This window comes from Acomys minous (genome assembly GCF_964271855.1).
Source record: "Acomys minous genome assembly, chromosome: 13".
NCBI classification, from domain to species: Eukaryota; Metazoa; Chordata; class Mammalia; order Rodentia; family Muridae; genus Acomys; species Acomys minous.
Window position 1 is genome coordinate 96,259,476 of NC_140495.1, and position 17,020 is coordinate 96,276,495.

At 43.9% G+C, this 17,020-nt stretch overlaps 1 protein-coding gene across 4 annotated transcripts in view; it reads left to right on the forward strand.

The window, feature by feature from the left end:
• RHOBTB1 (Rho related BTB domain containing 1) overlaps positions 1–17,020 on the forward strand; it is a 114,078-nt gene that overhangs the window by 27,215 nt on the left and 69,843 nt on the right. The window contains exon 1 of one of the 4 annotated variants that reach the window (XM_084751995.1): positions 14,623–14,691. The exons of the other annotated variants lie outside the window; for them this stretch is intronic. The gene's annotated coding sequence lies outside the window, so the exon portion shown is untranslated. Of the gene's footprint in view, positions 1–14,622; positions 14,692–17,020 lie in introns of those variants that run through there. 4 annotated transcript variants of the gene reach the window in all.

Genomic DNA, 17,020 nt, shown 5'->3' on the forward strand with positions numbered 1-17,020 from the left:
ATTGGATGTTGAATTATTTACACTTTTAGAGTTTGGTTTTTGCTTTGTTCAGGCTGTGACTGTGCCCGGGTTTCTTCCCCTCTTGAACTGAGAAGATATTTAATTTAATTGTGATTTTCACAGGAGCCTACAGCTGAAAGACTTGAGATTTTTAAAATTGCGTTTTCAGAGAGATTGGATATTTTAAAGAGACCAAAGTTTTAATATGTTTGAATTCGTAAAGTCTGTGGTGTTTTTAAAGCTACTTATGTTTTATATTGTGATGTCAATATTTACGTGCCATCTTGGGAATACACGGGAAAGGAAAAGTTCTGATTGAAAAGTGATGTTCTTAAGTGTTGAGTTGATAAGGGTCCAGTTGTATTGGCTAGTTTTATTTCAACATGACACAAACTAGAGTCAACAGAGTGGAGAGAGCTTCGATTGAGAAAATGCCTCCCTAAGATCCCGCTGTAAGGCATTTTCTTAATTAGGGATAGATGCGTGAGAGCCCAGCCAGTTGTGGGTGGAACCATCCCTGGGCTGGAGATCCTGGGTCCTATAGGAAAGCAGGCTGAGCAAGCCAGTAAGCAGCACCCCTCCATGGCCTCTTCATCAGCCCCTGATGCCCAGTTTCTGCCCTGTTTGGATTCCTGTCCTGACTTCCTCTAATGATGAACTGTGATGTGGCATTATAAGCCAAATAAACCCTTTCCTCCCCAAGCATTTTACTATAGCTATAGTAACCCTCCCTAAGACCGTCATGCTGTTTATCTATAAACCTTGGGTAATACTACCCACCTAAAGGAATATTAATAGGTGGAGAAAAAGAAATCATCCTGGGTCCTAGCAATCCAAAAAAGGAGAATATGTTCTATTCTCAAGACACTTGAAGTCTAGTAGATAATATACATAAAACGAATGACTTCAACAATACTTACTGGATCCCACTAAATGTTGTGCAGGGGTGAAATGTGATGCCCTTGGCCGAAGCTGAAAATATCATAGGTCAAAATGCACTTAAGGCTGGGGAGATGGCTCAGTCAGTAATGGTTGCTGCACTAGTGTAGGGACCAGAATTCCATCCCCAGCACCTCCACAAAATCCAGGCAAGACAGCAGTGCCTGTAAACCCAGAGCTGGAGAGACAGGGACAGGTAAACCCTTAGGGCTTCATGGCCAAACAGCCTAGCTCAGTGAACTTCATGTTCAGTGAGAGACCCCGTCTCAAAAACTAAGGTGGAGAGCAATGGTGGAGGATACTCCATGTTGACTCCTGGCCTCCACTGGCACAAATACATGTGCACACACGCATGAATCTCACTACTATACAGCGTGCACCATGACTCACTGCTGGTTTTGGCTTCTCACTGCCGAGGCCTCCCATTATAAAAGAGTGTCGTGCTGGATGCTGCTAGCCCAGAAAAAAATCCTTAAAAACAAAAAAAGTGTGATTTATGTTGAATGTATTTACCACTTTGATACCAAAGACCAAAGACCCAAACTTCCTAAATGGTACCACCTTTCTCCTGTATGCTCAAATTTTCCTACACACCTGGCACCCTTAATAAGCTCAACATCAATCCGGCGTGGTGGCACACACCTATAAATCCCAGCACTCGGGAAGCAGAGGCCAGCCTGCTCTACAAAGCAAGTCCAGGACAGCCAGGGCTGTTACACAGAGAAACCCTGTCTAGGGAAAAACAAAACAACAACAACAAACAAACAAACAAAGCAAGCTCAACAGATGCTACATGGATGGGCATGCCACTTACTTTTCCTGAGGTCGTGAAATTACACCCTGGCCCCCAAACACGGAAGTCTGTGATTCATTTAAACTCTCCGTTAAGATTTATGGAGTGGGGTGGGGGGTGGGGGTGGGGGGAGGGGCTGGAGAGGAAGCTGAGCCGTGAAGAGCCCCTGTTGGCTCTTCCAGAAACCCAGTTTCCATTTCCATCCCCCACATGGTGGGTCACAAACATCTGTGACTCCAGTTCTAGGAGACCCAGTGTCCTCTTCTGTCCTCTGAGGGCACCAGGCCACAGAAATGGTGCACAGGCGTACATATAGACAAAACACACATAAAAAAAATCATTATTATAAAAAGCAGCTTTAGGAGAGGAGCAGATAGTATTCCTAGTTTTCCAAGTGTTTACAAAAAGAGTGAAATACCATACGCTGTGTAAAAAAAGAAAAAAGAAAAATCATGAGTTGGTGTTTTTCCTATGCGTGAAATTAGTGAAGCTCCTTGCCCAGAAATAAGTATCAATTTGGCAACTGGGGAAATGTTTGCATATTTTCTTCTGAACGAACTGACTTCATAAAGAGGGGAGGATCCGGAGTTTCTCGTTCCTGGGGCCCTGGAAGCGAAGAGCTTGAAAGTATAAACAGTGAGTAACACATTAGTCATAGCACGCAGCTGTTCCCTGGCAGGACAAGAAATAACAGGCTCCGAAATGCTGCAGGAAGATTCAGGCTTGGCCAAATAAAGAACATTTTATCTGAAAGAGTGACTCCAGGCTAGACGGCCCTGGAAAAGCACGTGGCCCGAGGGATTTTTGTCTGTGTTGTTCGGATAGATAGCCACGGACCTATTTTAACTAGTTTTTAGTTGCCTTGTTTCGTAAAAGCTGAAAAGATGAAATAATTGCCCAGTCTCGATTTTCTCGAGACTTGGCTCATTTCTCACATGTCCCCTAGAGGGCAGCAGTAGCCCAAAACACAGTCCAGGACCTAGCTCTTTGGCGCCAACCTGTCCTTAGAGTCCTTTGCTTATTTCCTAAATCTGCTCCCTCCAATCAAATTGTCAGTGGTGTTTATTTATATTAGTGTCTATCTAAAAAAAAAAAAAACCCATTAAATATTAGGACACAACGTACTGAGGAAAAAAATTTGGAAGGGGGATTATATGAAGTTTACATTTTTATTTCTGCATATGACTGGCACACACAATAGCCTAGGTCAGTGGTTCTCAACCTTAGGTCTCCACCCCTTTGGGGGAGGGGGGACGGTGTGTCAAATGACCTCTTCACAGGGGTCTCCTGAGAGACCATCGTAAAGCACATATATTCATATCACAATTCACGACAGTAGCAAATCTTTGGTTATGAAGTAGCAACAAAAATAGTTGCTGGGGGAGAGGAGGGTCACCACAGCATGAGGGACTGTATTAAAGGGTCTTAGCATTAGGAAGGTTGAGAACCAGTGGCCTAGGGGGCCCTGTGCCTGTGGGTTCTGTGCACATTGAGAACAGAGATGACATGAGAAGGTTGAGACGGGTGGCAGGATTTGTGAAGGTGAGAAAGCAAGGTGGCCGGGTACTGCCAGGCATCTATTCATTCACGGTCTCACCCCAGAGTGACCAAGTGTGCAAGATCTGGCTGGACAGTGCACTAGAACTTGAGGTGACTTACGTCCTAGACAGGGGGGCAGAATAATTTCATATAGGGAGAATGACTACTCAATTTGGAGATTGTGGCGGCGATGTTAACTCTTAACGTTGACTTTTTAATATAAAATGTTCATATATAAATATATTTACATATAAATATTTATATTTTATGACCATATGAAATGTCTATATAAAAATGTTCCTTTTGTATTAGGTTTGGATTTCTCCTGGAGGAAACACAGCTCTGAAACATTCTTCCTGTTCTGACAGGGCAGAGGGCTCCGTGTTGAAGACATGGTGGCAAGCCAACACTGGGTGCATCCCAGAGAGACAAGGGGAGAGACTGAGTGTGTGCTTTTTGAATGCTAAGGTTCTTTCTTAATGTTGCTCTTTAAATTTTGCATTCTGCTCGGAGACATTTCTATGACAAAAAAAAAAATATGCAACTTTTAAAAGGCAGCACCTTTTTGCAAGGCTACCTCATGAACTTCCTATAATCCCTGTGAATTTATCTTCCAGGGTCTCTCTTGCTGCATGGGAGTCCTTTGCTGAGTAGAATTCTTTATTCTCTTTCATGTCGTGAAAGTAAGGGCAAGACGGAAGCCACAAGTGTGCAAGGAAGGGACATGGGGTATCAGTACAGTATCTCAGTTGATATTGGCTGAGCAGGGCAGGTTTCTATATGGAATGCAAGGCAGTGAAAAACCATCTCTCTACACAGCACTAAGTGGCTGTGAGGACTGTCCTGACACAGCTTGTCCTCAAATTCAGGGGTGTGTCCTGTCCCCACATAGTGGATTGTCTGTGCAGCTTGTGGCAGGAGATTACACGTGTGGGAATCTACCTGGGAGCATTCAGCCACCTGCCACTCATGCAATAGTCCAGACTTTATGCATGTGCTAGAAAATTATCACAGCTGTGACATCCTGGCCTCCCAGCTGTTTATGCCTGGCCCCCTCGGGCCATTTCTATTATCAACACTTGGTCCAACTACATAGCCGAAACTCTCAAGTGAGGCTCTGACAACTTTTGTGAAGAAACCCAGTCATTCAATTCCATCCCTATGAGAAGCTGATTTGCAAGTGGCAAAAAGCGACACCTGACAACAGGCTTCAGCCTCTTGCGGTGTGACTCACCTAAGCACACCGTTTGGTTGTGTTCCCAGCATAATCGATAGGGGTTTCTTGTTACCACATCAGTTGCATTCTACAGAAAGTCTGCGGGAGCATCACTTAAACGTGATGGCTTCCTCGGTGCCTCTCAGACACTAAGAAATGCCACCGTATCCTTTTACACATGGTAATGAAATCATGGGTACATTACCAAGATTAAATCTCACAAGAATGTGTCTGCCCTTCTGATTTTCTTCCTGCTAAAGTTAACAGGCTTCTTACGGTGCCACCTGCGATGTGAGACGAGACGAGAAATTTCAAAACTTTCCACACCTACCAAATCCCCCTTGTCAGAACAAATTGGTTTTTCTAGTCTCTGTTTATCATTGCGGCATTTTGAAGCCTAATAGCTAAATTCTGAGAACATTAACACATCTACCTAGAGTGAGCGTTCAATATGTGCAGTGAATATGTCAAAAGTTTTACGCAGAGAAACTTGTTCAACCTTCCAAGAAACACTCTGAAGTTTCTTTCCATGGCACAGCTGTGAAAACTGAGGCGCAGCATGAGGCCAGAGGATAGAGCCAGGGCTATATTTGAGTACTGGTTTCGTCCTAATCCCTGGAGACAGGAGGATCAGCGTTCAAGGCCATCCTCAGTTACATGGGGACTTTGAGGCCAGCATAGACTACGAAATTGAAGGAAAGAGGATATTTTAGAATGGCAAAGTTGTTACCATTCTATAAAAACCCTGGATGAATAATGGACCAAATGAGTGGATAGATGGATCCATCGATGGATTAATGGATGAACGGGTTGATGGATGGATGGGTGGATGGATGGATAATAGATGGACAGATAGAATGGTGCATTGATAATGGATGGATGGATATATAGAAAAATGGATAACGGATGGGTGGATGGATGGATAGATGGATGGATGGATGGATGATAGATAATGGCTAATTGGTATTGGGTTTATATATTTAAATATATGGCAATAGATAGTTTGATGCATTTATTTGACAGGCATCAAAATAAACACAGACAGTTAGAATATCTATCCCAAGTGCATATGACTGCAAAGTGGCAGGGACAGTATCAGCACTTGAGTGTGACACATCCACCTGTCAAGTGCTGTGAGACACACGTTAGTCGTGAGTGGTTAAGCATTTTATTTCTCTCCATTGTGGTTCAGCGTCTAGAATCCAGGCTAAGAAAGACATCAGTGATACTCCTTAGTCCAACTACCTGTAATGTGTTCAGCAGTCGAATCTTAGTCAGCTCAGTGTCTGAGTCCTTGCACACTGGCATAACTTTTGAAGTAATCTGGAGTGAACATTGCTTATTTGGCAACTACCACCTGGCATCATTCCTCTGGTGACACTTAGAGATCCTGTGAATTTTGCCTTCTCCCACATTTCTGGGGGGAAAAAATTCCCCCAGGATATACTATATACTACCTGAGCTGGAGGCAGGAGGATCCGGAATTCAAGGCCATCTTTGACTACATAGAGAGCTCAATGGATATGTGAGACCCTGACTCACAATAAAACAAGAATGCCAGTACTGTACGTGCCCATTCCGAGAGGAAGGGCCGCGCCTGTGTTGTAGGGAGCCTTCCACCTGAAGAGTATATGTCTGGCACGCCTTCCTCCTGCTTTAAAATGACCAGTGGCTCAAGCATGGGTGCTGAATTTTCATCAGCTGCTGGTGAAGATATGTTGGCATAGTCACGGGGCTTTCTCTTCTAGCAGGGATTTTTTACCTTATTGGTTTTTGAGCAGGCGTCACGCTGCCTTCTCACTGTGTGCATATTCTGCTGAAGCACCCACATTATTGATTGCTAAGTTGTATTTATTATTACTTTTTTACTTTGTGGTTGGGGAGTTGTGATGTATGTGTCTGTGACACCTTCGAAGACTTCTGCTCTCCTTGGCCTTATGTCATCAGGTTGCACAGCCAGCACTTTTAGCCCCTGGTTAGTCCACATTACTGGGTATTTGGATGTATAGCCCAGCCTTGTACTCTAGACCCAACCCCTTGCTGTGGATACACTCTTATATAGGTTGTACGCTTTATTTGCTAACATCTTATTTAGGCTTTTTGAGTTTGTGTTTGTGACAACCTGGTCAGACGTTATCAAGTGACTTGATTCTTAATCTTGGGTTATTGGCCCCTGGTATCATATTATATGCGTATATGTGTATGCATGTATATATTCATTATATTTAGGTTGTATAAGTAATTGTTCTAAATTTAAGTGCAATTTTCAAAACAAATCTTGCAGAAGCGGGCTAGGGAGAGGTCCCCGTAGATAATGTGAAAGCCAGGCACTGCAGCAGGCCAGTGCTGGGGGAGGGTGAAGCCAGGAGGATCTTTGGTCCTTCCTGCTTAGCCAGTGTAACCTCTTCAGCGAGTTGCAGGCTCAGTGGGAGACATGTCTCAAAAAAAATAAGGTAGATGGAGAATAAGCGAGGAAGTCAGTTGATGTCACCCTCTGGCCTCTGTAGGCACGAAGCCATGTGTAGCAGTATTTGTGCTATGTAAGAAGACCCTGGCAAGTATCTGTGATACAGAGTAACCTAGGACAGCTACTCCTTGAATAATTGACACGGTGACCCATACGTCTTCCTAATCAGAAGGAGCCATCCTTGCTACGTGTGCCACATAATTGCCCCACGCTGGGCAGTGTCCTTATGTCGTTTACTCTGATGTTCACAGTATGCTCAGCTGAAGGTTATAGATCAACGGTAGATATTTTAAACACAGAGGTCCCCATGTAGGATAAATACGGGCAGGGCGGCTCAACAGAGACCATTGCCCTGGGATAAATACATGATTTGTACCCTCGTATGTAAATGCCACCCAAAGAAGCCCTTCAAAGAGAAATGTAACTTTCAGGAAAAGATCAAATAAGATATTTCCTGCGCTGGCTGCGTGTTTAGAAGCTAAATGGCTGTTCCCCTGCTGTGAGCTGACTGTCACTCACTCAACAGGTCCTACAAACTTTGGGAATGTCTACGTGACCAAGATATCTCACGTACTGTTTATTGCTAAATTACTTGGATAATACAAAGAAATGTGAATTTTATCTGCCTTCCTTCCACCCAATTGTTCTTATCTCTCCTCATCCTTTTCATTCAAAAACTTGCACATTCACATGTTAAAAATAAAGAACATGAATAATTTTTCCCACATGTGCCAAGTACTACTTAGAATATTTGAATAGGACTGAGTCTCTCCTGTTTTATTTGGAGACCCTAGATTCCAGTCAAATGAGCCACTTAGACACGATTAATGAAACTGTCATCTAAGCAATGAGTGTCCAGAAGATTCCGCTCGGTCCTTGTTGGACACACATTTCCTGTCTTCCACGGTAAGGGTGTGAAGCACTTTGGAAACCACTCTACCATCTTTCTGGAATTATTTTAGAAGGGAAGTGGCATGCTCCAGAACGCTTCTCAGCCATGCACTCGCTTCTGCAGTGCGAGCATTTTCATTTGACTGACGACTTAACTGTGGCCCCGGCAAGTGACACAGTGCACCCAGGAGAGTTGTCCCGTAGGGACCCCAAACAGGCTGGCTATGCATTATGGGCTGTGCACACACCAATGATCAGGCCCTGCCCACACCCTGTTTCTGTTCCTCTCTAGATATGATAGGACCAGAAAATTAGCATTGCAAAACAATAAGAGGGACCTAGAGCAGAGTGCACTAAACTGCAGGAAACACAGTGTTCCCTTTAACAAATCTCTTCGTTCTCCAGACTCGTAGGCCCTCGTTAATGCAGAGAATGGAAGCATACACAGTTTGTTTTTATGAGATCTAGTCACTATTTGTCAAGCACTCTTTACTAGAACGATGATCAAGTGACATAGAAATTGATACCACTGGCATAGAAATGAGATTCTGCTATAGTCCAAAAAGACTAATAGGAATTGAAAGTGAACAGTAGGTAGAGGCTAGAAAGAATGTCAAAGAAATTAGGAGATAAGTCAAAAAAAAAAAAACAGCTTGTGTCACACAGTAGTGAATTGTTAGACAAGCTTACAACCAGTTGTTGGAAGAGTACACATTTAAAGAGTATATTTCATCTACCTGTGTCTGTCTCTTTATAAGTTCTTCTTCAGGATAATGGCCACCTCGCCTGCCCCATGAGAATATACAGCCATGTCAATATATACAGCCCAGATGTAATCACACAGCACAAATGACAGAGCTTGTAAGAACAGCAGAATAGGTCCCTTTCTACCAAAGCAAGACTCTAGAATCACCCACCCACCCACCCCTCTCTCTCTCTCTCTCTCTCTCTCTCTCTCTCTCTCTCTCTCTCTCTCTCTCTCTCTCTCTCTCTCTCTCTCTCTCCTCTCTCTTCTCTCTCTCTCTCTTCTCTCTTCTCTCTCTCTCTCTCCTCTCTCTTCTCTCTCTCTCTCTCTCTCTCTCTCTCTCTCTCTCTCTCTCTCTCTCTCTCTCTCCCCCCCCCCCTCTTGTGTGTGTGTGTGTGTATGTGTGTGTGTGTGTGTGAAATTACTTTGCCATTATGAGCACAAGTTATTTGGACTTGATTTAAGAACTGAAAACTGCTCCCCATCTCAAAAAAAAAAAAAATAAGTTCAACACTGGTTTTGGTTTCCTGTGGCTGTCTCATTCAGTATCCACTTTATACAAATATCCATGGCTACTCCAATGCCAAGTAACTCAGGGGGCAAAAATAAAACTTAATGTCTTTACCAAGGACATTGTATTGGCCCAAAATAGGAGGAAGTATCACTTTTAAGCCAATGGTCCACATACATGTGTATAGCTGGCTTCCCCACCAGATAACCAGATAACTATGGATATTTAAACATCAACAAATATTTTTGTTTGAATAATTAAATAACTGACATAATTGTCAGAAGCTCAGGTCTCTACTCCCCCATGTTGCCCATATAGACACATGAATTGTACTTCAAAGCCACTCCATCTGGCAAAGCAGACTGTTCTAGATACATGGCTTTCCCTTTGTATCAGAATGATGGTGCTGGCATGAGGCAAAACACTGCAGCCTCCTGTTGTCTCACCAGGAAATGGAGTGATGACTTACTATCTTTAGGAAACAGAAGATAATGAACTCAATACAAATGATGTGCTTCATCTCAGTGGAAAGGAGGTAATATCATTCAGAAATACCTGATCAATATGTGTTGGCCACTTGAGGATTCTTGAGTTCTCGCCTCAGAAATACCAGAGCCCTTTAACTCTCTTTGGCTTCAAATATAAGCTATGATGCCCTTTGCCTTTCTGAACCTAGGCTAACTCATCTATAAAATAGGGACTTTAATGCTACTGTCCCATAAAGCCACTATAAGAAGTCCATGACTGTCAAAGTCTTGGGCCCCTTAGCTGGTATTACCGATTACAAAATCATGCATTCAAGAGGCGTGTTAATGTTTCTGAAATGTGCTTTTAGATGTCAAAGTACCTCTTCATGGGTAATGTGTGTTGGCAGTGTTTACAGCAGGACAAATGGACATAAAGCCCGGGCTTTATTAAATAGATGATTATATATATGATTAGATAAATTATAACTAAGGAATCCCGTAAAAAAAAAAAAGTCATTTATCATGGCATTATTTGACATTCAAAATGCTTGGGAAAAGAAAACTTTCAGATTTTGGATTTTGTTGGCATGTGGGATACATTATACCGGCATAATGAACTATCTTGGATATAGAAACAAGTCTAAGCCAGAAATGCGTTTGTATTTCATATGCCTTATACATGTGACTGGAGGTTATTGAATATTTTCATTGATCTTGTGCACAAAACAAAGTCTTGTAATATGAAACTTCCCACTGTGACATCACGTCAGCATGTCAGAAGTTGTTGAAACTTGGAGTATTTTGTATTTTCAGGTTAGGGGTGCCGAACCTACATTTACAAATGATGGCATCTTGGGAGAGAGCTCAGTTGGTAAAGAGCATGCAAGCATGAAGACCCAAATCCAATGCCCATCACAGAGTATGGCGGCTGGTGATTGCGATTCCCACACGTGGGAGCAGAAACTGCCAGCTCCCTGGGGCTCACTGACTGTCCAGTCTAGCCTAGTTCTACCTGGTGAGCCCTAGGTCCTCATGAGAGACCTTGACTCAAGTAGACAAAGGAAATGTTCTGAAGAACATCGCTGCCTGAGGGTGACATCTGGCCTCCTCAGGCATGTGGGCGCGCGCGCGCACACACACACACACACACACACACACACACACCTTGTCTATACATGTACACACAAGGACACAGAGACACCAAAATACAGATAGAGACAAAGGCAGAAATAGATGATAATAGATAGATAGATAGACAGACCAACAGATGATAGACAGACAGAAATATAGATGGATGGATAGATAGACAGATAGATAGATAGATAATAGACAGACAGATGATAGATGGACAAACTACTGGCTTTCCTGCCTATGGTGCTGTTTGAATTACTCTGGACCAAGATGAAGACTAAACGGAAACTCCTTCCATGCCTCTCCTCAAAGCCCTTAAGACTCCTTAAGACTGGGGCTGGAGAGATGGCTCAGGGGGTCAAGAGCACTGTCTGCTCTTCCAAGAGGTCCTGAGTTCAATTCCCAGCAACCACATGGTGGCTCACAACCATCTATACTGGGCTCTGATGCCCTCTTCTGGCGTGAAGGTGTACATGCAGATAGAGCACTCACAGATAAATAAGTCTTAAAAAAAAAAAAAAAACTCCTTAAGACTGATCCTATGTGCCTGGCCGCAGCCTCCTTGGCTTATGTGTACGAGAGAGGAAATGAATGCTTAACTGATGATGTCCCTCACAGAGATGCAGTTAACGGCTTGCCCACGAAGGGGAACTTACCAAGTGATAAGTGGCCTGTGAAATATTCAACATAAATCTTTTTCAGAGCTAAGGAGAGACCCTGGTGTTGTCTACACAAGCATGCTTATGAGTCCCAGGCAGGCGGTAAGGCACTGCACCAATTGAAATTAAGCCTTGCGTTTTAGCCTTCTCCTGGCCATGGGTAGGTGTCCTTCAAGGGTGCTGACATTTCTATGCTTACTCCTTTTAAGGGAAACCTATATAGAACCAAATTACTTAATTATTTGCTTGCCTGTTGTCTAAAACGAGGCATGGAATTTGGAGTTAGTTGATGCAGGTCCCCTCTCACAGAAACAAGTCACTCAACCTCTGGGAAAAAAACCTCACTTCTCAGTCTCTTGTGTTACAAATGGTGTGTCTCGAGGTCATCCTGAACATTAAATCACATGTGGTATGAACACAGGCTGTGCGTGGAACTGTTTTTCTGAAGGGAGCGTGTGTGTGCACGTGCATGTGGGGTCTACTTATCTTTCCAGTTTTTTTTTTTTTCACTTCTGTGGATGGAGAGATGCACGGCAGCCGGAAGCCAGGAACAGTACAAGACTCCTCTTGGAGCCGGGGTCACAGGCAGCTGTGAGCCAACTGATGTGCGTGCTGAGAACTGAACTTGGGCCCTCTACCTGAGCTGTTGTGTGCTTTGAACCACTGAGCCCCACACCCAATACTTCTAAACGGCCTCGTGAGCCAATTTTCATATCTATCGGCCTGTGCATAACTTTTCCTTTTATATCAACCTGCTCTCATCTTCCATAGACAACTGTTCAGTAAGATATCTTTCCTGCCTCCTCGTGGCTTTTGGAATGCTACACACACACACACACACACACACACACACACACACACACACACACTGAATAAAATCATGTGGCTACTTAATGGACGACCTAAATACAGTTGTTTTCTTTTTTCTTTTTCTTTTTTCTTTTTTTTTTCTCTCTCTCTCCTATTAATTTTTGTTTAAATTTTCTAGTTGTTTTTGGTAGTGGTGGTGGTGCTGGAGAGGTGGTAATAGGTTTGGGGATGCTTCTTGTTTGGTGAAGATAAACACGTGTGTAAAACAATCAGGTAAAATAGCCTTTAGAATGCCATGGCACACAATGTTACCCATTTTTAATTAGGTAAAACTGAAGGATATCGTGAATGCATTTTGTAATACTGACAGTGAATGTCCATGTCAGTTCGCCCATGAAATAAATGCCCTTTTCAGACGCAGAACATTTCTTCCAAGACATAAAGCTACAGTAGGGATGTATTGCATAAGAGGAGAATGAATTTAAAAGAAAACTTTTTTAAAGCTGGCAATGCATCCCAAACTTACTTCTTTCCCAGTTTCTGCTTCCATAACGGAGCAAAGGGCAGCTGGCCGCCGCCTCTTGACCATGCTAAGCCAGTTCAGAGCCATCTTGGCAGAAGAGACTTTTTTAACTGGAAGAGGAATGGAGTTAGGACTTCCCCAGCTTGCAAAATCACATTTTTAACAAGCTCATCTAACACCTAACACCGACAGAAACCCTTAAAAAAAAAAACTGGACACAGAAAAAGATGCCATGCCTCCTTCCAAGCAGGCTCAATCCTGTCTAGTTTTGTTCACTGATACATAGAGATATAGAAATTGTGCTGTGAATTTTGGCTTGCAAAAGGAAGAAAGGAAGGCAGAAGGAGAGAGAGAGAGAGAGAGAGAGAGAGAGAGAGAGAGAGAGAGAGAAGAAGAAGAAGAAGAAGAAGAAGAAGAAGAAGAAGAAGAAGAAGAAGAAGAAAAAAAAGAAGAAGAAGAAAAAAAAAAGAAGGAAGAAGAAAGAATGAGAGAGAAAGAAAGAAAGAATCTCTAATACGTTGACATTTAAGACAGTAAACACCCAAACCCCACAGTTAGACCCACTAACTTAGCCTAAGTATTCATCTGTATCTTTTTCTAAAATTATTATTTAAAATATGAATTTGTCCATCCAAGATCCTTAGGACAGAGTGCAATACACACAGCTCTATGAGAGCTGGTGATGCTGTCCACCTGCAGAGGACAGTGACTCCCATGAACCATCATTCCTCTGGAGTCCTCCAGAGCACGTAGCAGATAGTCGGAGTTGGGGACCTCTATATTGAAAAAGACTGCAGTAAATTAACTTTGCAACAGCCCACCTCCACATAGCTGGGTTGCTCAGAACTATTCTTTCTTTCTTTCTTTCTTTCTTTCTTTCTTTCTTTCGTTTTTCGAGACAGAGTTTCTCTGTGTAGCCTTGATTGTCCTGGACTAACTTTGTAGCCGAGGCTGGCCTCGAACTCACAGCGATCCACCTGTCTCTGCCTCTGCCTCCCAAGTGCTAGGATTAAAGGCCTGGCTAACCACTGCCCACCTGGCTTTTATTCTTACTCAAGCCAATGCAGCTTCATTCAAAACCTTCCCATGGTGCTGGAGACAGAAAGGGCTATTTCATATGGTCGACGTATGAACCACCCAGGAGTTGGGAAAATGGCCCCAAGACAGGAAGCTGGGAAAGACCTGTCCTAGGTCTAGCTAGAGCAACATGTTGTTCCAATATCAGGGCATGGATAAAAGGCTATCTGCAGAAACGGGGGGCGGGGGGGGGCGCGGCTAGAGGTTGTTTTCTCTTTTGGCGATCAACACACAGTATTATGGAAGCGCACCGGCACACGTTTCTGTCCCTTGTCACTAAATGGAGAATGGGCGTGTGGATGGAATAGTTCAGACCAACCCTATGGTTTCTGGAAGGCTGGCATCCTGGGTGGCTTAGGCAGAGCTGCTTGTAAATGCTGATTAAATCCAGTGCCCTGCCTTACCCTGGCTCTGGAGTCCAGAACAGTTTTTTAGAGCCCGTCAGTGGAGGCAACCTACCCCATGCGTCACGGGCCACTTCATCTCTTAGATGCCACAAAGTCCTTGGCCATCGCAACAGCAGCTGTGTCACCCCAGCAATCTCCCCCAACAGCTGTTTTTCAATAAACCATGCACCAAACGCAGCTGTTCTTTGAAGTAGGTACATCGGCCAGCTTACTTTCTCTTCTCCTAAGTGCTTATCTGAAATGGCTCCCTAGCACCTGCCCTTCATTATTATTACCGCCAACCTCGCATTAGACCTGGCACTCCAGACCTAGGGGTAGGAGATGGAAGCTGTCTCTCCCGCTGCACAACCCACTGGTCCAAGCCACTGGTCCACAGCTGTAGCATTCATCACTGGAGGAGGCATTTGCGCCTGCGCAAGAGGGAGGGGCGTTGGCGCCTCGACTGTCGGTTACAGACCGCTCAAATGAGTACTTAACACCACATGACTGAGAAAACTCTCTCCGTGGGAATTTTATGTAAGTAACTTCCTATACCCACGAATATACTGGAAAAAAAGCTTCGGGCAATAGAAGCACTAAGCACTTGTAATTGAGTTGATGATAGAGTTTTCCTGGGGGCAGTGCATATTTAATTTGCAATTTGATAATTGTGACCCCAGAATATTTTTTTAATTTAATTCAACAATAAAGAGCTGGAGGGTTAGCTCAGCAGCCGTGAGCCTTGCAGCTCTTGCAGAGGACTGAATTCCAGAACCTACTTTGGGCAGAGTTCAGCCACCTTCAAACTCCAGCTCCAGGGATCTGACGCCCTCTTCTGGCTTCTGCAAGCACCTGCACTCGTGTGCGCATAGGCCTAGGAATCCCCTCAGAGAAATACACATACTTAAAAATAAAAATAAATACTTTCTTAAAAATCCCACATATAAAGTAGCCGAAGACACGAACATCTCTTTCAGCAATAAGGAGATAAGGGTGGTCAGTTAGTTCAGGATGAGACGAATCAAGACCAAATGAGTTCACCTCACTATCATTGAATAGTAATTTTGTAAATAACAAACCAAAAAGAAAAAAAATATGATGATACCATATCCTACTACTAGAAAGGGAAAACATACAGTCGCTCTGAAAATAAACAGTCTGACATCTTATTTAACATTTGATTCAGGACTTGGCATTCTTAAGCACTCATCTCAAAGGGGAAAAAATATTCACTCAAAAGTTTGTGTGCAAATGTTTATGAAAGAAGTGTTTTTTCATTGTAGCAAAATACTGGAAGTACTCGAATGCCATTCCAAGGGTGAATTAACACACCCGGTATGCCCATACAATAAGCAGTCAGTCAGCAAGGAAACGACGTGAACTACATCACTTTTGTGCAACAAGACATGCGTTCAGAGAGAAAAATGTTGGCTAACTTCCACTGAGGCTCCAGTTCTCGTTTGTCTGAGGTGAATGGTGTGGATTGTGTTAGCAAGCACCAGTTTTTGACCAGAAAGTCTGGTCCTCCTGTGGGCTGGAGCAGAGATAAGCTCTTGCATGGGAGTACACATTCTCCTTCCTCTTCCCCTTCTCTCTTTCCTGTTGGTAGTCACAGCACACACCATACGTGTGACATTTGGGGCTGTGTGGCCCCCGGACATGCCTGGCAGTGTCTTCTTCAGATCCCTGCCCTTGCTTGGGAGAAATTTCCAACAATTTTTCTTCTACTCTATCTGGAACCACTATCAACAATTTATTTTCCCAAAGTTCTTCCAATCATCCTTCCCCTTCCCGACCCCTCCTAGGTTTTAGGTACTCCACGAGGTCCATGACAAAATGGCTAGTAGCTGTTTGTTGCCCACTTACAAGGATGACCCTTGGGAAGCTCTGGAGATGGGCAGGCAGAAGCATCCGGAGAGTACGGACACTGCTTGGTGTCTTTCTACTCTTATCACTTGCCTTGTGCCTTTAGAAAAGCATTGCCACTTAATCGTTTTATTCTGTGTATACATGTACAGGTGTGTGCACATGCTCGTGTGTGTGTGTGTGTGTGTGTGTGTGTGTGTGTGTAAGGTGTGGCACACATCTGTGCTCTTACTCGTGGGATCCAGAAATCAACCTTGGAGTTGTCCCATGGGAGCTGTTGCCTCTTTCCCCACCCCCCCACCCCCACCCCCCACCCCCCGCTCCTCTTTTGAGGCAAGGTCTCTCTCTGGGACTAGGGGCTGCTGAGTCAGCTAAACTTCTGAGCCCTGAACCCCAGGCACCCTGATGTCTCCACTTCAGGCATGTGGGGAATCCCAAAGACACACACCATCATGGCTGGCTTTTTTTTTTTTTTATCATGGGTGCTGCAGACCAAACTCGGTCATTCATGTTTGTGTAGGAAGTACTTGACTGAGCTATCTCACCAGGCTCATCTCTTTAATGTATGTCTGAGGAAATAAAGGGCACTGGAGAGGACCGGATGTTACAGCAAAGGTTAGTGCTAAAATAAAAGCAGCCCCTGATCACCCCGGGCATACATGTCAGCTACTAACAACACAAAAGTTTTACATTTTTCTTTGCCTCAATTACCCTACCTGTAAAATGGTCCTGATGGTAACCACGCATGCCTCCTCAGTTGTGGTGGTCTGAGAGAGAGGGCGCGCGCGCGCGCGCGTGTGTGTGTGTGTGTGTGTGTGTGAGAGAGAGAGAGAGAGAGAGAGAGGGGAAGAGAGAGGAAGAGAGGGAGGGAGGGAGAGAGAGAGAGAGAGAGAGAGAGAGAGAGAGAGAGAGAGAAAATGTCCTTTTACTCTTCTTTTTCTCAGTGCCCAGGGTGTCATGAGAAGTGACTTGTCATGAAATAGAATGTCTTGCTAGCAGC